General features: G+C 46.9%; 7 non-coding genes across 7 annotated transcripts; all 7 read right to left on the minus strand.

Annotated features, from left to right (window-relative positions):
• Window positions 1-386: 386 nt before the first annotated feature.
• Window positions 387-459, minus strand: TRNAI-AAU. The gene has a single exon. It is a non-coding gene; the product is annotated as a tRNA-Ile (tRNA).
• An 8,765-nt stretch (window positions 460-9,224) lies between these two features.
• TRNAI-AAU lies at window positions 9,225-9,298 on the minus strand. Its single transcript has one exon. It is a non-coding gene; the product is annotated as a tRNA-Ile (tRNA).
• Window positions 9,299-11,436: 2,138 nt separating this feature from the next.
• Window positions 11,437-11,509, minus strand: TRNAI-AAU. The gene has a single exon. It is a non-coding gene; the product is annotated as a tRNA-Ile (tRNA).
• A 2,141-nt stretch (window positions 11,510-13,650) lies between these two features.
• On the minus strand, window positions 13,651-13,723 carry TRNAI-AAU. Its single transcript has one exon. It is a non-coding gene; the product is annotated as a tRNA-Ile (tRNA).
• Window positions 13,724-15,864: 2,141 nt separating this feature from the next.
• On the minus strand, window positions 15,865-15,938 carry TRNAI-AAU. The gene has a single exon. It is a non-coding gene; the product is annotated as a tRNA-Ile (tRNA).
• Window positions 15,939-18,084: 2,146 nt separating this feature from the next.
• Window positions 18,085-18,158, minus strand: TRNAI-AAU. The gene has a single exon. It is a non-coding gene; the product is annotated as a tRNA-Ile (tRNA).
• A 2,141-nt stretch (window positions 18,159-20,299) lies between these two features.
• On the minus strand, window positions 20,300-20,373 carry TRNAI-AAU. The gene has a single exon. It is a non-coding gene; the product is annotated as a tRNA-Ile (tRNA).
• Between the last annotated feature and the right edge of the window lie 56 nt (window positions 20,374-20,429).

Consider the following 20,429-nt stretch of genomic DNA (forward strand, 5'->3'; position numbering starts at 1 on the left):
AAAACGAAGGGGAGGTATGATGGTGGGGGGGGGGGGGCAGTTTGTGACTAGGCCAGTGTAACTGGTCATCCTGCACGTGCTTAAGAGGTAACTGGGAGCAGAAGAAGAAACTTACCCAGACAGCACTTGAAAGGAATACGAACAGAAGGCAAGATTGAAAACAGTCAGTCTGGAGCTGCGAGACAAGGCAGAGATCAGACTCTTAAGCAGGGTTGCCGCCCAGACATGAGGGCAACAGGCAGAGCTTCCCAGTACCATGGAACAGAGGTCAGTCTCAAGGCGCGCCCTGTCAGGCTGTGACTGTGAGATACAGGTCAATCCCTGGCTGACTTTGAGCCACCGGTCCTAGTACTAATTGTGTGCACATTGCCCCACCAAAAGGTAGCTGGCCTGTACGGGGATTGAACCCGCGACCTTGGCGTTATTAGCACCACGCCTAACCAACTGAGCTAACCGCCCTGTAGGTAAGAGTGCCCCTCGAGCTCCATCAGCATGGTAACTGATGTCAAGGACAGTGTGAACAATTATGTGGAAAGGGTGCCCTGACTCAGCTCAACAAGTGCTACTGTATCAATACTCCTTGACAGATGACAGCTAGTATCTGTCAAACATTTGACTATTCAGCTCTCCACTGAGAATGCTGATCTGAATTACCTTCATTTCTTTGAACCTGTGACTTAAATTGCTTCATGATGCTCTGTTTCTTTCAGCTAGGAAGCTGATGCTTTCGGGTTTCCTAGAAAGTAACTCAAAGCTTTGGGCGGTATGCAGGGATCCGGACTGGAACTCAAATAAGTGTCCAGTCTGAAGCACAGCTGCTGACAAAAGTCTACCAGGATGGTGCAGTGTCCGTGGAGCTGATTGGCAAGCAATTGCAAGAGTCTGAGCAGCAAAACTCTGTATTTCATTGCGAGGTAGAAATGAGATGGCACACGCTACCTTCTGAATGCTGCATCCAGAAAACAGTGCCTACAAGCAGCTGTCCTTCCACACACAGCAGGAGAAGATGAAGCCACAGGCCCTGGCAAGATTGGATCTCACGACTCGAGCTTACGAGACCAGGGCTCTAACCGCAGAGCTACACAGTCACTCACCCCACGCTTCTGATGGCCTTTTTTTTTAAACATATCTGTTCACTGTTGTCTGCCTTTCGACAGGGCAATGCAATTTGCATTTTTCGGACCTTTTGTCACACCTGCCTATTCCATAAGGGCATGGGCAGCTATGACACGAGGCGCCATATTGCCCAGTATATGGCCCGATACATTGGCAATCCAGTGACATGCTCAGGAAACTGAAAACCGATTGCGCTGTAGCGCCTGCAAAAATATTCTTCCTCAATAAATTATCTTCATTTACTTTGTCTTTCGAATACTAGTCACACAAGTTACAGCTTAGGAACGATGAAGTAAGGAAACTTTGAACAGGCACTCTCCTGGTTAAAAGGATTATGTCATGTCAATGTCATTTGCAAACCTGCATGCATCTGCATAGTCCTTTGCATGCAATATGGGAAATAGTTTTCAAGAAGTCACTTTCGGAATCACTACAAAGTGCTTGCAGCTTTAGCAGTAAGTAAGGATGCAGACCGGATCAGGTATGGCCAGGGATGCTGACAACACTGAGCAAGGTGCTGCACTGTCTGTGCACACGGATGAGAAGCGGACACAAGAGCCTGAGCAGAAAAACATGATGTATGTCTTGTGCTAGTAACGGCGTGGAACAATGCTGTGAGAGTGCAGGCCTAAAATATAGTGCCTAAAACTCATCTGACTACAGGTGTTACGACAGCTGAGACACATCTTTCTCAGGCAAGAGCTTCAGGGATTCAAACTCATGACCCTCAGTCTTCAAAACCAGCACTTTAACCACTATGCTAGCAAGCCTCAAGGTGGCAGTGTTCTGCACAGCTTTCTTCAAGAGAAAATCCCTTCCAGTCATTTTTTTTTTTTTTTTTTTTTTAGAATAACTGAATTGGCTCTTCTTCAGCACATCTTTCTCAGGTAAGAGCTCAGAGGATTCAAACGTATGACCTCTGGTCTACACGACGACTCCTTAGCCAGTGCACTAGCAAGGCTTAAATACGCTGCATGCAGCACAGCTTTGTTCAAGAAGGAATCTTTTCATCTGTCACTCTTTTTTTTTTGTTTTTGTCTGTTAACAGAGTTACTGAATTGGCTCTTCTCAGTTCACTCTTCTGCAATGCATTCCACAAAACGAAGGGGAGGTATGATGGTGGGGGGGGGGGGGCAGTTTGTGACTAGGCCAGTGTAACTGGTCATCCTGCACGTGCTTAAGAGGTAACTGGGAGCAGAAGAAGAAACTTACCCAGACAGCACTTGAAAGGAATACGAACAGAAGGCAAGATTGAAAACAGTCAGTCTGGAGCTGCGAGACAAGGCAGAGATCAGACTCTTAAGCAGGGTTGCCGCCCAGACATGAGGGCAACAGGCAGAGCTTCCCAGTACCATGGAACAGAGGTCAGTCTCAAGGCGCGCCCTGTCAGGCTGTGACTGTGAGATACAGGTCAATCCCTGGCTGACTTTGAGCCACCGGTCCTAGTACTAATTGTGTGCACATTGCCCCACCAACAGGTACCTGGCCCGCACGGGATCGAACCCGCGACCTTGGCGTTATTAGCACCACGCCTAACCAACTGAGCTAACCGCCCTGTAGGTAAGAGTGCCCTCGAGCTCCATCAGCATGGTAACTGATGTCAAGGACAGTGTGAACAATTATGTGGAAAGGGTGCCCTGACTCAGCTCAACAAGTGCTACTGTATCAATACTCCTTGACAGATGACAGCTAGTATCTGTCAAACATTTGACTATTCAGCTCTCCACTGAGAATGCTGATCTGAATTACCTTCATTTCTTTGAACCTGTGACTTAAATTGCTTCATGATGCTCTGTTTCTTTCAGCTAGGAAGCTGATGCTTTCGGGTTTCCTAGAAAGTAACTCAAAGCTTTGGGCGGTATGTAGGGATCCGGACTGGAACTCAAATAAGTGTCCAGTCTGAAGCACAGCTGCTGACAAAAGTCTACCAGGATGGTGCAGTGTCCGTGGAGCTGATTGGCAAGCAATTGCAAGAGTCTGAGCAGCAAAAACTCTGTATTTCATTGCGAGGTAGAAATGAGATGGCACACGCTACCTTCTGAATGCTGCATCCAGAAAACAGTGCCTACAAGCAGCTGTCCTTCCACACACAGCAGGAGAAGATGAAGCCACAGGCCCTGGCAAGATTGGATCTCACGACTCGAGCTTACGAGACCAGGGCTCTAACCGCAGAGCTACACAGTCACTCACCCCACGCTTCTGATGGCCTTTTTTTTAAACATATCTGTTCACTGTTGTCTGCCTTTCGACAGGGCAATGCAATTTGCATTTTTCGGACCTTTTGTCACACCTGCCTATTCCATAAGGGCATGGGCAGCTATGACACGAGGCCATATTGCCCAGTATATGGCCCGATACATTCGCAATCCAGTGACTTGCTCTCGAAACTGAAAACCGATTGCTCTGTAGCGCCTGCAAAAATATTCTTCCTCAATAAATTATCTTCATTTACTTTGTCTTCGAATACTAGTCACACAAGTTACAGCTTAGGAACGATGAAGTAAGGAAACTTTGAACAGGCACTCTCCTGGTTAAAAGGATTATGTCATGTCAATGTCATTTGCAAACCTGCATGCATCTGCATAGTCCTTTGCATGCAATATGGGAAATAGTTTTCAAGAAGTCACTTTCGGAATCACTACAAAGTGCTTGCAGCTTTAGCAGTAAGTAAGGATGCAGACCGGATCAGGTATGGCCAGGGATGCTGACAACACTGAGCAAGGTGCTGCACTGTCTGTGCACACGGATGAGAAGCGGACACAAGAGCCTGAGCAGAAAAACATGATGTATGTCTTGTGCTAGTAACGGCGTGGAACAATGCTGTGAGAGTGCAGGCCTAAAATATAGTGCCTAAAACTCATCTGACTACAGGTGTTACGACAGCTGAGACACATCTTTCTCAGGCAAGAGCTTCAGGGATTCAAACTCATGACCCTCAGTCTTCAAAACCAGCACTTTAACCACTATGCTAGCAAGCCTCAAGGTGGCAGTGTTCTGCACAGCTTTCTTCAAGAGAAAATCCCTTCCAGTCATTTTTTTTTTGTTTTTATTTAGAATAACTGAATTGGCTCTTCTTCAGCACATCTTTCTCAGGTAAGAGCTCAGAGGATTCAAACGTATGACCTCTGGTCTACACGACGACTCCTTAGCCAGTGCACTAGCAAGGCTTAAATACGCTGCATGCAGCACAGCTTTGTTCAAGAAGGAATCTTTTCATCTGTCACTCTTTTTTTTTTGTTTTTGTCTGTTAACAGAGTTACTGAATTGGCTCTTCTCAGTTCACTCTTCTGCAATGCATTCCACAAAACGAAGGGGAGGTATGATGGTGGGGGGGGGGGGGCAGTTTGTGACTAGGCCAGTGTAACTGGTCATCCTGCACGTGCTTAAGAGGTAACTGGGAGCAGAAGAAGAAACTTACCCAGACAGCACTTGAAAGGAATACGAACAGAAGGCAAGATTGAAAACAGTCAGTCTGGAGCTGCGAGACAAGGCAGAGATCAGACTCTTAAGCAGGGTTGCCGCCCAGACATGAGGGCAACAGGCAGAGCTTCCCAGTACCATGGAACAGAGGTCAGTCTCAAGGCGCGCCCTGTCAGGCTGTGACTGTGAGATACAGGTCAATCCCTGGCTGACTTTGAGCCACCGGTCCTAGTACTAATTGTGTGCACATTGCCCCACCAAAAGGTAGCTGGCCCGTACGGGATCGAACCCGCGACCTTGGCGTTATTAGCACCACGCCTAACCAACTGAGCTAACCGCCCTGTAGGTAAGAGTGCCCCTCGAGCTCCATCAGCATGGTAACTGATGTCAAGGACAGTGTGAACAATTATGTGGAAAGGGTGCCCTGACTCAGCTCAACAAGTGCTACTGTATCAATACTCCTTGACAGATGACAGCTAGTATCTGTCAAACATTTGACTATTCAGCTCTCCACTGAGAATGCTGATCTGAATTACCTTCATTTCTTTGAACCTGTGACTTAAATTGCTTCATGATGCTCTGTTTCTTTCAGCTAGGAAGCTGATGCTTTCGGGTTTCCTAGAAAGTAACTCAAAGCTTTGGGCGGTATGCAGGCATCCGGACTGGAACTCAAATAAGTGTCCAGTCTGAAGCACAGCTGCTGACAAAAGTCTACCAGGATGGTGCAGTGTCCGTGGAGCTGATTGGCAAGCAATTGCAAGAGTCTGAGCAGCAAAAACTCTGTATTTCATTGCGAGGTAGAAATGAGATGGCACACGCTACCTTCTGAATGCTGCATCCAGAAAACAGTGCCTACAAGCAGCTGTCCTTCCACACACAGCAGGAGAAGATGAAGCCACAGGCCCTGGCAAGATTGGATCTCACGACTCGAGCTTACGAGACCAGGGCTCTAACCGCAGAGCTACACAGTCACTCACCCCACGCTTCTGATGGCCTTTTGTAAACATATCTGTTCACTGTTGTCTGCCTTTCGACAGGGCAATGCAATTTGCATTTTTCGGACCTTTTGTCACACCTGCCTATTCCATAAGGGCATGGGCAGCTATGACACGAGGCGCCATATTGCCCAGTATATGGCCCGATACATTGGCAATCCAGTGACATGCTCAGGAAACTGAAAACCGATTGCGCTTGTAGCGCCTGCAAAAATATTCTTCCTCAATAAATTATCTTCATTTACTTTGTCTTTCGAATACTAGTCACACAAGTTACAGCTTAGGAACGATGAAGTAAGGAAACTTTGAACAGGCACTCTCCTGGTTAAAAGGATTATGTCATGTCAATGTCATTTGCAAACCTGCATGCATCTGCATAGTCCTTTGCATGCAATATGGGAAATAGTTTTCAAGAAGTCACTTTCGGAATCACTACAAAGTGCTTGCAGCTTTAGCAGTAAGTAAGGATGCAGACCGGATCAGGTATGGCCAGGGATGCTGACAACACTGAGCAAGGTGCTGCACTGTCTGTGCACACGGATGAGAAGCGGACACAAGAGCCTGAGCAGAAAAACATGATGTATGTCTTGTGCTAGTAACGGCGTGGAACAATGCTGTGAGAGTGCAGGCCTAAAATATAGTGCCTAAAACTCATCTGACTACAGGTGTTACGACAGCTGAGACACATCTTTCTCAGGCAAGAGCTTCAGGGATTCAAACTCATGACCCTCAGTCTTCAAAACCAGCACTTTAACCACTATGCTAGCAAGCCTCAAGGTGGCAGTGTTCTGCACAGCTTTCTTCAAGAGAAAATCCCTTCCAGTCATTTTTTTTTTTTTTTTTTTTAGAATAACTGAATTGGCTCTTCTTCAGCACATCTTTCTCAGGTAAGAGCTCAGAGGATTCAAACGTATGACCTCTGGTCTACACGACTCCTTAGCCAGGGCACTAGCAAGGCTTAAATACGCTGCATGGAGCACAGCTTTGTTCAAGAAGGAATCTTTTCATCTGTCACTCTTTTTTTTTGTTTTTGTCTGTTAACAGAGTTACTGAATTGGCTCTTCTCAGTTCACTCTTCTGCAATGCATTCCACAAAACGAAGGGGAGGTATGATGGTGGGGGGGGGGGGGCAGTTTGTGACTAGGCCAGTGTAACTGGTCATCCTGCACGTGCTTAAGAGGTAACTGGGAGCAGAAGAAGAAACTTACCCAGACAGCACTTGAAAGGAATACGAACAGAAGGCAAGATTGAAAACAGTCAGTCTGGAGCTGCGAGACAAGGCAGAGATCAGACTCTTAAGCAGGGTTGCCGCCCAGACATGAGGGCAACAGGCAGAGCTTCCCAGTACCATGGAACAGAGGTCAGTCTCAAGGCGCGCCCTGTCAGGCTGTGACTGTGAGATACAGGTCAATCCCTGGCTGACTTTGAGCCACCGGTCCTAGTACTAATTGTGTGCACATTGCCCCACCAAAAGGTAGCTGGCCCGTACGGGATCGAACCCGCGACCTTGGCGTTATTAGCACCACGCCTAACCAACTGAGCTAACCGCCCTGTAGGTAAGAGTGCCCCTCGAGCTCCATCAGCATGGTAACTGATGTCAAGGACAGTGTGAACAATTATGTGGAAAGGGTGCCCTGACTCAGCTCAACAAGTGCTACTGTATCAATACTCCTTGACAGATGACAGCTAGTATCTGTCAAACATTTGACTATTCAGCTCTCCACTGAGAATGCTGATCTGAATTACCTTCATTTCTTTGAACCTGTGACTTAAATTGCTTCATGATGCTCTGTTTCTTTCAGCTAGGAAGCTGATGCTTTCGGGTTTCCTAGAAAGTAACTCAAAGCTTTGGGCGGTATGTAGGATCCGGACTGGAACTCAAATAAGTGTCCAGTCTGAAGCACAGCTGCTGACAAAAGTCTACCAGGATGGTGCAGTGTCCGTGGAGCTGATTGGCAAGCAATTGCAAGAGTCTGAGCAGCAAAAACTCTGTATTTCATTGCGAGGTAGAAATGAGATGGCACACGCTACCTTCTGAATGCTGCATCCAGAAAACAGTGCCTACAAGCAGCTGTCCTTCCACACACAGCAGGAGAAGATGAAGCCACAGGCCCTGGCAAGATTGGATCTCACGACTCGAGCTTACGAGACCAGGGCTCTAACCGCAGAGCTACACAGTCACTCACCCCACGCTTCTGATGGCCTTTTTTTTTAAACATATCTGTTCACTGTTGTCTGCCTTTCGACAGGGCAATGCAATTTGCATTTTTCGGACCTTTTGTCACACCTGCCTATTCCATAAGGGCATGGGCAGCTATGACACGAGGCGCCATATTGCCCAGTATATGGCCCGATACATTGGCAATCCAGTGACATGCTCAGGAAACTGAAAACCGATTGCGCTGTAGCGCCTGCAAAAATATTCTTCCTCAATAAATTATCTTCATTTACTTTGTCTTTCGAATACTAGTCACACAAGTTACAGCTTAGGAACGATGAAGTAAGGAAACTTTGAACAGGCACTCTCCTGGTTAAAAGGATTATGTCATGTCAATGTCATTTGCAAACCTGCATGCATCTGCATAGTCCTTTGCATGCAATATGGGAAATAGTTTTCAAGAAGTCACTTTCGGAATCACTACAAAGTGCTTGCAGCTTTAGCAGTAAGTAAGGATGCAGACCGGATCAGGTATGGCCAGGGATGCTGACAACACTGAGCAAGGTGCTGCACTGTCTGTGCACACGGATGAGAAGCGGACACAAGAGCCTGAGCAGAAAAACATGATGTATGTCTTGTGCTAGTAACGGCGTGGAACAATGCTGTGAGAGTGCAGGCCTAAAATATAGTGCCTAAAACTCATCTGACTACAGGTGTTACGACAGCTGAGACACATCTTTCTCAGGCAAGAGCTTCAGGGATTCAAACTCATGACCCTCAGTCTTCAAAACCAGCACTTTAACCACTATGCTAGCAAGCCTCAAGGTGGCAGTGTTCTGCACAGCTTTCTTCAAGAGAAAATCCCTTCCAGTCATTTTTTTTTTTTTTTTTTTTTTTTTTAGAATAACTGAATTGGCTCTTCTTCAGCACATCTTTCTCAGGTAAGAGCTCAGAGGATTCAAACGTATGACCTCTGGTCTACACGACGACTCCTTAGCCAGTGCACTAGCAAGGCTTAAATACGCTGCATGCAGCACAGCTTTGTTCAAGAAGGAATCTTTTCATCTGTCACTCTTTTTTTTTTGTTTTTGTCTGTTAACAGAGTTACTGAATTGGCTCTTCTCAGTTCACTCTTCTGCAATGCATTCCACAAAACGAAGGGGAGGTATGATGGTGGGGGGGGGGGGGCAGTTTGTGACTAGGCCAGTGTAACTGGTCATCCTGCACGTGCTTAAGAGGTAACTGGGAGCAGAAGAAGAAACTTACCCAGACAGCACTTGAAAGGAATACGAACAGAAGGCAAGATTGAAAACAGTCAGTCTGGAGCTGCGAGACAAGGCAGAGATCAGACTCTTAAGCAGGGTTGCCGCCCAGACATGAGGGCAACAGGCAGAGCTTCCCAGTACCATGGAACAGAGGTCAGTCTCGGCGCGCCCTGTCAGGCTGTGACTGTGAGATACAGGTCAATCCCTGGCTGACTTTGAGCCACCGGTCCTAGTACTAATTGTGTGCACATTGCCCCACCAAAAGGTAGCTGGCCCGTACGGGCATCGAACCCGCGACCTTGGCGTTATTAGCACCACGCCCTAACCAACTGAGCTAACCGGCCCTGTAGGTAAGAGTGCCCCTCGAGCTCCATCAGCATGGTAACTGATGTCAAGGACAGTGTGAACAATTATGTGGAAAGGGTGCCCTGACTCAGCTCAACAAGTGCTACTGTATCAATACTCCTTGACAGATGACAGCTAGTATCTGTCAAACATTTGACTATTCAGCTCTCCACTGAGAATGCTGATCTGAATTACCTTCATTTCTTTGAACCTGTGACTTAAATTGCTTCATGATGCTCTGTTTCTTTCAGCTAGGAAGCTGATGCTTTCGGGTTTCCTAGAAAGTAACTCAAAGCTTTGGGCGGTATGCAGGGATCCGGACTGGAACTCAAATAAGTGTCCAGTCTGAAGCACAGCTGCTGACAAAAGTCTACCAGGATGGTGCAGTGTCCGTGGAGCTGATTGGCAAGCAATTGCAAGAGTCTGAGCAGCAAAAACTCTGTATTTCATTGCGAGGTAGAAATGAGATGGCACACGCTACCTTCTGAATGCTGCATCCAGAAAACAGTGCCTACAAGCAGCTGTCCTTCCACACACAGCAGGAGAAGATGAAGCCACAGGCCCTGGCAAGATTGGATCTCACGACTCGAGCTTACGAGACCAGGGCTCTAACCGCAGAGCTACACAGTCACTCACCCCACGCTTCTGATGGCCTTTTTTTTTAAACATATCTGTTCACTGTTGTCTGCCTTTCGACAGGGCAATGCAATTTGCATTTTTCGGACCTTTTGTCACACCTGCCTATTCCATAAGGGCATGGGCAGCTATGACACGAGGCGCCATATTGCCCAGTATATGGCCCGATACATTGGCAATCCAGTGACATGCTCAGGAAACTGAAAACCGATTGCGCTGTAGCGTCTGCAAAAATATTCTTCCTCAATAAATTATCTTCATTTACTTTGTCTTTCGAATACTAGTCACACAAGTTACAGCTTAGGAACGATGAAGTAAGGAAACTTTGAACAGGCACTCTCCTGGTTAAAAGGATTATGTCATGTCAATGTCATTTGCAAACCTGCATGCATCTGCATAGTCCTTTGCATGCAATATGGGAAATAGTTTTCAAGAAGTCACTTTCGGAATCACTACAAAGTGCTTGCAGCTTTAGCAGTAAGTAAGGATGCAGACCGGATCAGGTATGGCCAGGGATGCTGACAACACTGAGCAAGGTGCTGCACTGTCTGTGCACACGGATGAGAAGCGGACACAAGAGCCTGAGCAGAAAAACATGATGTATGTCTTGTGCTAGTAACGGCGTGGAACAATGCTGTGAGAGTGCAGGCCTAAAATATAGTGCCTAAAACTCATCTGACTACAGGTGTTACGACAGCTGAGACACATCTTTCTCAGGCAAGAGCTTCAGGGATTCAAACTCATGACCCTCAGTCTTCAAAACCAGCACTTTAACCACTATGCTAGCAAGCCTCAAGGTGGCAGTGTTCTGCACAGCTTTCTTCAAGAGAAAATCCCTTCCAGTCATTTTTTTTTTTTTTTTTTTTAGAATAACTGAATTGGCTCTTCTTCAGCACATCTTTCTCAGGTAAGAGCTCAGAGGATTCAAACGTATGACCTCTGGTCTACACGACGACTCCTTAGCCAGTGCACTAGCAAGGCTTAAATACGCTGCATGCAGCACAGCTTTGTTCAAGAAGGAATCTTTTCATCTGTCACTCTTTTTTTTTTGTTTTTGTCTGTTAACAGAGTTACTGAATTGGCTCTTCTCAGTTCACTCTTCTGCAATGCATTCCACAAAACGAAGGGGAGGTATGATGGTGGGGGGGGGGGGGCAGTTTGTGACTAGGCCAGTGTAACTGGTCATCCTGCACGTGCTTAAGAGGTAACTGGGAGCAGAAGAAGAAACTTACCCAGACAGCACTTGAAAGGAATACGAACAGAAGGCAAGATTGAAAACAGTCAGTCTGGAGCTGCGAGACAAGGCAGAGATCAGACTCTTAAGCAGGGTTGCCGCCCAGACATGAGGGCAACAGGCAGAGCTTCCCAGTACCATGGAACAGAGGTCAGTCTCGGCGCGCCCTGTCAGGCTGTGACTGTGAGATACAGGTCAATCCCTGGCTGACTTTGAGCCACCGGTCCTAGTACTAATTGTGTGCACATTGCCCCACCAAAAGGTAGCTGGCCCGTACGGGATCGAACCCGCGACCTTGGCGTTATTAGCACCACGCTCTAACCAACTGAGCTAACCGGCCCTGTAGGTAAGAGTGCCCCTCGAGCTCCATCAGCATGGTAACTGATGTCAAGGACAGTGTGAACAATTATGTGGAAAGGGTGCCCTGACTCAGCTCAACAAGTGCTACTGTATCAATACTCCTTGACAGATGACAGCTAGTATCTGTCAAACATTTGACTATTCAGCTCTCCACTGAGAATGCTGATCTGAATTACCTTCATTTCTTTGAACCTGTGACTTAAATTGCTTCATGATGCTCTGTTTCTTTCAGCTAGGAAGCTGATGCTTTCGGGTTTCCTAGAAAGTAACTCAAAGCTTTGGGCGGTATGCAGGGATCCGGACTGGAACTCAAATAAGTGTCCAGTCTGAAGCACAGCTGCTGACAAAAGTCTACCAGGATGGTGCAGTGTCCGTGGAGCTGATTGGCAAGCAATTGCAAGAGTCTGAGCAGCAAAAACTCTGTATTTCATTGCGAGGTAGAAATGAGATGGCACACGCTACCTTCTGAATGCTGCATCCAGAAAACAGTGCCTACAAGCAGCTGTCCTTCCACACACAGCAGGAGAAGATGAAGCCACAGGCCCTGGCAAGATTGGATCTCACGACTCGAGCTTACGAGACCAGGGCTCTAACCGCAGAGCTACACAGTCACTCACCCCACGCTTCTGATGGCCTTTTTTTTTAAACATATCTGTTCACTGTTGTCTGCCTTTCGACAGGGCAATGCAATTTGCATTTTTCGGACCTTTTGTCACACCTGCCTATTCCATAAGGGCATGGGCAGCTATGACACGAGGCGCCATATTGCCCAGTATATGGCCCGATACATTGGCAATCCAGTGACATGCTCAGGAAACTGAAAACCGATTGCGCTGTAGCGTCTGCAAAAATATTCTTCCTCAATAAATTATCTTCATTTACTTTGTCTTTCGAATACTAGTCACACAAGTTACAGCTTAGGAACGATGAAGTAAGGAAACTTTGAACAGGCACTCTCCTGGTTAAAAGGATTATGTCATGTCAATGTCATTTGCAAACCTGCATGCATCTGCATAGTCCTTTGCATGCAATATGGGAAATAGTTTTCAAGAAGTCACTTTCGGAATCACTACAAAGTGCTTGCAGCTTTAGCAGTAAGTAAGGATGCAGACCGGATCAGGTATGGCCAGGGATGCTGACAACACTGAGCAAGGTGCTGCACTGTCTGTGCACACGGATGAGAAGCGGACACAAGAGCCTGAGCAGAAAAACATGATGTATGTCTTGTGCTAGTAACGGCGTGGAACAATGCTGTGAGAGTGCAGGCCTAAAATATAGTGCCTAAAACTCATCTGACTACAGGTGTTACGACAGCTGAGACACATCTTTCTCAGGCAAGAGCTTCAGGGATTCAAACTCATGACCCTCAGTCTTCAAAACCAGCACTTTAACCACTATGCTAGCAAGCCTCAAGGTGGCAGTGTTCTGCACAGCTTTCTTCAAGAGAAAATCCCTTCCAGTCATTTTTTTTTTTTTTTTTTTTAGAATAACTGAATTGGCTCTTCTTCAGCACATCTTTCTCAGGTAAGAGCTCAGAGGATTCAAACGTATGACCTCTGGTCTACACGACGACTCCTTAGCCAGTGCACTAGCAAGGCTTAAATACGCTGCATGCAGCACAGCTTTGTTCAAGAAGGAATCTTTTCATCTGTCACTCTTTTTTTTTTTGTTTTTGTCTGTTAACAGAGTTACTGAATTGGCTCTTCTCAGTTCACTCTTCTGCAATGCATTCCACAAAACGAAGGGGAGGTATGATGGTGGGGGGGGGGGGCAGTTTGTGACTAGGCCAGTGTAACTGGTCATCCTGCACGTGCTTAAGAGGTAACTGGGAGCAGAAGAAGAAACTTACCCAGACAGCACTTGAAAGGAATACGAACAGAAGGCAAGATTGAAAACAGTCAGTCTGGAGCTGCGAGACAAGGCAGAGATCAGACTCTTAAGCAGGGTTGCCGCCCAGACATGAGGGCAACAGGCAGAGCTTCCCAGTACCATGGAACAGAGGTCAGTCTCGAAGGCGCGCCCTGTCAGGCTGTGACTGTGAGATACAGGTCAATCCCTGGCTGACTTTGAGCCACCGGTCCTAGTACTAATTGTGTGCACATTGCCCCACCAAAAGGTAGCTGGCCCGTACGGGATCGAACCCGCGACCTTGGCGTTATTAGCACCACGCTCTAACCAACTGAGCTAACCGGCCCTGTAGGTAAGAGTGCCCCTCGAGCTCCATCAGCATGGTAACTGATGTCAAGGACAGTGTGAACAATTATGTGGAAAGGGTGCCCTGACTCAGCTCAACAAGTGCTACTGTATCAATACTCCTTGACAGATGACAGCTAGTATCTGTCAAACATTTGACTATTCAGCTCTCCACTGAGAATGCTGATCTGAATTACCTTCATTTCTTTGAACCTGTGACTTAAATTGCTTCATGATGCTCTGTTTCTTTCAGCTAGGAAGCTGATGCTTTCGGGTTTCCTAGAAAGTAACTCAAAGCTTTGGGCGGTATGCAGGGATCCGGACTGGAACTCAAATAAGTGTCCAGTCTGAAGCACAGCTGCTGACAAAAGTCTACCAGGATGGTGCAGTGTCCGTGGAGCTGATTGGCAAGCAATTGCAAGAGTCTGAGCAGCAAAAACTCTGTATTTCATTGCGAGGTAGAAATGAGATGGCACACGCTACCTTCTGAATGCTGCATCCAGAAAACAGTGCCTACAAGCAGCTGTCCTTCCACACACAGCAGGAGAAGATGAAGCCACAGGCCCTGGCAAGATTGGATCTCACGACTCGAGCTTACGAGACCAGGGCTCTAACCGCAGAGCTACACAGTCACTCACCCCACGCTTCTGATGGCCTTTTTTTTTAAACATATCTGTTCACTGTTGTCTGCCTTTCGACAGGGCAATGCAATTTGCATTTTTCGGACCTTTTGTCACACCTGCCTATTCCATAAGGGCATGGGCAGCTATGACACGAGGCGCCATATTGCCCAGTATATGGCCCGATACATTGGCAATCCAGTGACATGCTCAGGAAACTGAAAACCGATTGCGCTGTAGCGTCTGCAAAAATATTCTTCCTCAATAAATTATCTTCATTTACTTTGTCTTTCGAATACTAGTCACACAAGTTACAGCTTAGGAACGATGAAGTAAGGAAACTTTGAACAGGCACTCTCCTGGTTAAAAGGATTATGTCATGTCAATGTCATTTGCAAACCTGCATGCATCTGCATAGTCCTTTGCATGCAATATGGGAAATAGTTTTCAAGAAGTCACTTTCGGAATCACTACAAAGTGCTTGCAGCTTTAGCAGTAAGTAAGGATGCAGACCGGATCAGGTATGGCCAGGGATGCTGACAACACTGAGCAAGGTGCTGCACTGTCTGTGCACACGGATGAGAAGCGGACACAAGAGCCTGAGCAGAAAAACATGATGTATGTCTTGTGCTAGTAACGGCGTGGAACAATGCTGTGAGAGTGCAGGCCTAAAATATAGTGCCTAAAACTCATCTGACTACAGGTGTTACGACAGCTGAGACACATCTTTCTCAGGCAAGAGCTTCAGGGATTCAAACTCATGACCCTCAGTCTTCAAAACCAGCACTTTAACCACTATGCTAGCAAGCCTCAAGGTGGCAGTGTTCTGCACAGCTTTCTTCAAGAGAAAATCCCTTCCAGTCATTTTTTTTTTTTTTTTTGTTAGAATAACTGAATTGGCTCTTCTTCAGCACATCTTTCTCAGGTAAGAGCTCAGAGGATTCAAACGTATGACCTCTGGTCTACACGACGACTCCTTAGCCAGTGCACTAGCAAGGCTTAAATACGCTGCATGCAGCACAGCTTTGTTCAAGAAGGAATCTTTTCATCTGTCACTCTTTTTTTTTTTGTTTTGTCTGTTAACAGAGTTACTGAATTGGCTCTTCTCAGTTCACTCTTCTGCAATGCATTCCACAAAACGAAGGGGAGGTATGATGGTGGGGGGGGGGGGGCAGTTTGTGACTAGGCCAGTGTAACTGGTCATCCTGCACGTGCTTAAGAGGTAACTGGGAGCAGAAGAAGAAACTTACCCAGACAGCACTTGAAAGGAATACGAACAGAAGGCAAGATTGAAAACAGTCAGTCTGGAGCTGCGAGACAAGGCAGAGATCAGACTCTTAAGCAGGGTTGCCGCCCAGACATGAGGGCAACAGGCAGAGCTTCCCAGTACCATGGAACAGAGGTCAGTCTCGAAGGCGCGCCCTGTCAGGCTGTGACTGTGAGATACAGGTCAATCCCTGGCTGACTTTGAGCCACCGGTCCTAGTACTAATTGTGTGCACATTGCCCCACCAAAAGGTAGCTGGCCCGTACGGGCATCGAACCCGCGACCTTGGCGTTATTAGCACCACGCTCTAACCAACTGAGCTAACCGGCCCTGTAGGTAAGAGTGCCCCTCGAGCTCCATCAGCATGGTAACTGATGTCAAGGACAGTGTGAACAATTATGTGGAAAGGGTGCCCTGACTCAGCTCAACAAGTGCTACTGTATCAATACTCCTTGACAGATGACAGCTAGTATCTGTCAAACATTTGACTATTCAGCTCTCCACTGAGAATGCTGATCTGAATTACCTTCATTTCTTTGAACCTGTGACTTAAATTGCTTCATGATGCTCTGTTTCTTTCAGCTAGGAAGCTGATGCTTTCGGGTTTCCTAGAAAGTAACTCAAAGCTTTGGGCGGTATGCAGGGATCCGGACTGGAACTCAAATAAGTGTCCAGTCTGAAGCACAGCTGCTGACAAAAGTCTACCAGGATGGTGCAGTGTCCGTGGAGCTGATTGGCAAGCAATTGCAAGAGTCTGAGCAGCAAAAACTCTGTATTTCATTGCGAGGTAGAAATGAGATGGCACACGCTACCTTCTGAATGCTGCATCCAGAAAACAGTGCCTACAAGCAGCTGTCCTTCCACACACAGCAGGAGAAGATGAAGCCACAGGCCCTGGCAAGATTGGATCTCACGACTCGAGCTTACGAGACCAGGGCTCTAACCGCAGAGCTACACAGTCACTCACCCCACGCTTCTGATGGCCTTTTTTTTTAAACATATCTGTTCACTGTTGTCTGCCTTTCGACAGGGCAATGCAATTTGCATTTTTCGGACCTTTTGTCACACCTGCCTATTCCATAAGGGCATGGGCAGCTATGACACGAGGCGCCATATTGCCCAGTATATGGCCCGATACATTGGCAATCCAGTGACATGCTCAGGAAACTGAAAACCGATTGCGCTGTAGCGTCTGCAAAAATATTCTTCCTCAATAAATTATCTTCATTTACTTTGTCTTTCGAATACTAGTCACACAAGTTACAGCTTAGGAACGATGAAGTAAGGAAACTTTGAACAGGCACTCTCCTGGTTAAAAGGATTATGTCATGTCAATGTCATTTGCAAACCTGCATGCATCTGCATAGTCCTTTGCATGCAATATGGGAAATAGTTTTCAAGAAGTCACTTTCGGAATCACTACAAAGTGCTTGCAGCTTTAGCAGTAAGTAAGGATGCAGACCGGATCAGGTATGGCCAGGGATGCTGACAACACTGAGCAAGGTGCTGCACTGTCTGTGCACACGGATGAGAAGCGGACACAAGAGCCTGAGCAGAAAAACATGATGTATGTCTTGTGCTAGTAACGGCGTGGAACAATGCTGTGAGAGTGCAGGCCTAAAATATAGTGCCTAAAACTCATCTGACTACAGGTGTTACGACAGCTGAGACACATCTTTCTCAGGCAAGAGCTTCAGGGATTCAAACTCATGACCCTCAGTCTTCAAAACCAGCACTTTAACCACTATGCTAGCAAGCCTCAAGGTGGCAGTGTTCTGCACAGCTTTCTTCAAGAGAAAATCCCTTCCAGTCATTTTTTTTTTTTTTTTTTTTTTTTTTAGAATAACTGAATTGGCTCTTCTTCAGCACATCTTTCTCAGGTAAGAGCTCAGAGGATTCAAACGTATGACCTCTGGTCTACACGCCGACTCCTTAGCCAGTGCACTAGCAAGGCTTAAATACGCTGCATGCAGCACAGCTTTGTTCAAGAAGGAATCTTTTCATCTGTCACTCTTTTTTTTTGTTTTTGTCTGTTAACAGAGTTACTGAATTGGCTCTTCTCAGTTCACTCTTCTGCAATGCATTCCACAAAACGAAGGGGAGGTATGATGGTGGGGGGGGGGGGGCAGTTTGTGACTAGGCCAGTGTAACTGGTCATCCTGCACGTGCTTAAGAGGTAACTGGGAGCAGAAGAAGAAACTTACCCAGACAGCACTTGAAAGGAATACGAACAGAAGGCAAGATTGAAAACAGTCAGTCTGGAGCTGCGAGACAAGGCAGAGATCAGACTCTTAAGCAGGGTTGCCGCCCAGACATGAGGGCAACAGGCAGAGCTTCCCAGTACCATGGAACAGAGGTCAGTCTCGAAGGCGCGCCCTGTCAGGCTGTGACTGTGAGATACAGGTCAATCCCTGGCTGACTTTGAGCCACCGGTCCTAGTACTAATTGTGTGCACATTGCCCCACCAAAAGGTAGCTGGCCCGTACGGGGATCGAACCCGCGACCTTGGCGTTATTAGCACCACGCTCTAACCAACTGAGCTAACCGGCCCTGTAGGTAAGAGTGCCCCTCGAGCTCCATCAGCATGGTAACTGATGTCAAGGACAGTGTGAACAATTATGTGGAAAGGGTGCCCTGACTCAGCTCAACAAGTGCTACTGTATCAATACTCCTTGACAGATGACAGCTAGTATCTGTCAAACATTTGACTATTCAGCTCTCCACTGAGAATGCTGATCTGAATTACCTTCATTTCTTTGAACCTGTGACTTAAATTGCTTCATGATGCTCTGTTTCTTTCAGCTAGGAAGCTGATGCTTTCGGGTTTCCTAGAAAGTAACTCAAAGCTTTGGGCGGTATGCAGGGATCCGGACTGGAACTCAAATAAGTGTCCAGTCTGAAGCACAGCTGCTGACAAAAGTCTACCAGGATGGTGCAGTGTCCGTGGAGCTGATTGGCAAGCAATTGCAAGAGTCTGAGCAGCAAAAACTCTGTATTTCATTGCGAGGTAGAAATGAGATGGCACACGCTACCTTCTGAATGCTGCATCCAGAAAACAGTGCCTACAAGCAGCTGTCCTTCCACACACAGCAGGAGAAGATGAAGCCACAGGCCCTGGCAAGATTGGATCTCACGACTCGAGCTTACGAGACCAGGGCTCTAACCGCAGAGCTACACAGTCACTCACCCCACGCTTCTGATGGCCTTTTTTTTTAAACATATCTGTTCACTGTTGTCTGCCTTTCGACAGGGCAATGCAATTTGCATTTTTCGGACCTTTTGTCACACCTGCCTATTCCATAAGGGCATGGGCAGCTATGACACGAGGCGCCATATTGCCCAGTATATGGCCCGATACATTGGCAATCCAGTGACATGCTCAGGAAACTGAAAACCGATTGCGCTGTAGCGTCTGCAAAAATATTCTTCCTCAATAAATTATCTTCATTTACTTTGTCTTTCGAATACTAGTCACACAAGTTACAGCTTAGGAACGATGAAGTAAGGAAACTTTGAACAGGCACTCTCCTGGTTAAAAGGATTATGTCATGTCAATGTCATTTGCAAACCTGCATGCATCTGCATAGTCCTTTGCATGCAATATGGGAAATAGTTTTCAAGAAGTCACTTTCGGAATCACTACAAAGTGCTTGCAGCTTTAGCAGTAAGTAAGGATGCAGACCGGATCAGGTATGGCCAGGGATGCTGACAACACTGAGCAAGGTGCTGCACTGTCTGTGCACACGGATGAGAAGCGGACACAAGAGCCTGAGCAGAAAAACATGATGTATGTCTTGTGCTAGTAACGGCGTGGAACAATGCTGTGAGAGTGCAGGCCTAAAATATAGTGCCTAAAACTCATCTGACTACAGGTGTTACGACAGCTGAGACACATCTTTCTCAGGCAAGAGCTTCAGGGATTCAAACTCATGACCCTCAGTCTTCAAAACCAGCACTTTAACCACTATGCTAGCAAGCCTCAAGGTGGCAGTGTTCTGCACAGCTTTCTTCAAGAGAAAATCCCTTCCAGTCATTTTTTTTTTTTTTTTTTTTAGAATAACTGAATTGGCTCTTCTTCAGCACATCTTTCTCAGGTAAGAGCTCAGAGGATTCAAACGTATGACCTCTGGTCTACACGGCGACTCCTTAGCCAGTGCACTAGCAAGGCTTAAATACGCTGCATGCAGCACAGCTTTGTTCAAGAAGGAATCTTTTCATCTGTCACTCTTTTTTTTTTGTTTTTGTCTGTTAACAGAGTTACTGAATTGGCTCTTCTCAGTTCACTCTTCTGCAATGCATTCCACAAAACGAAGGGGAGGTATGATGGTGGGGGGGGGGGGGCAGTTTGTGACTAGGCCAGTGTAACTGGTCATCCTGCACGTGCTTAAGAGGTAACTGGGAGCAGAAGAAGAAACTTACCCAGACAGCACTTGAAAGGAATACGAACAGAAGGCAAGATTGAAAACAGTCAGTCTGGAGCTGCGAGACAAGGCAGAGATCAGACTCTTAAGCAGGGTTGCCGCCCAGACATGAGGGCAACAGGCAGAGCTTCCCAGTACCATGGAACAGAGGTCAGTCTCGAAGGCGCGCCCTGTCAGGCTGTGACTGTGAGATACAGGTCAATCCCTGGCTGACTTTGAGCCACCGGTCCTAGTACTAATTGTGTGCACATTGCCCCACCAAAAGGTAGCTGGCCCGTACGGGGATCGAACCCGCGACCTTGGCGTTATTAGCACCACGCTCTAACCAACTGAGCTAACCGGCCCTGTAGGTAAGAGTGCCCCTCGAGCTCCATCAGCATGGTAACTGATGTCAAGGACA

This window comes from Protopterus annectens, chromosome 1.part0 (genome assembly GCF_019279795.1).
Source record: "Protopterus annectens isolate FY-2018-M chromosome 1.part0, PAN1.0, whole genome shotgun sequence".
NCBI classification, from domain to species: domain Eukaryota; kingdom Metazoa; phylum Chordata; order Ceratodontiformes; family Protopteridae; genus Protopterus; species Protopterus annectens.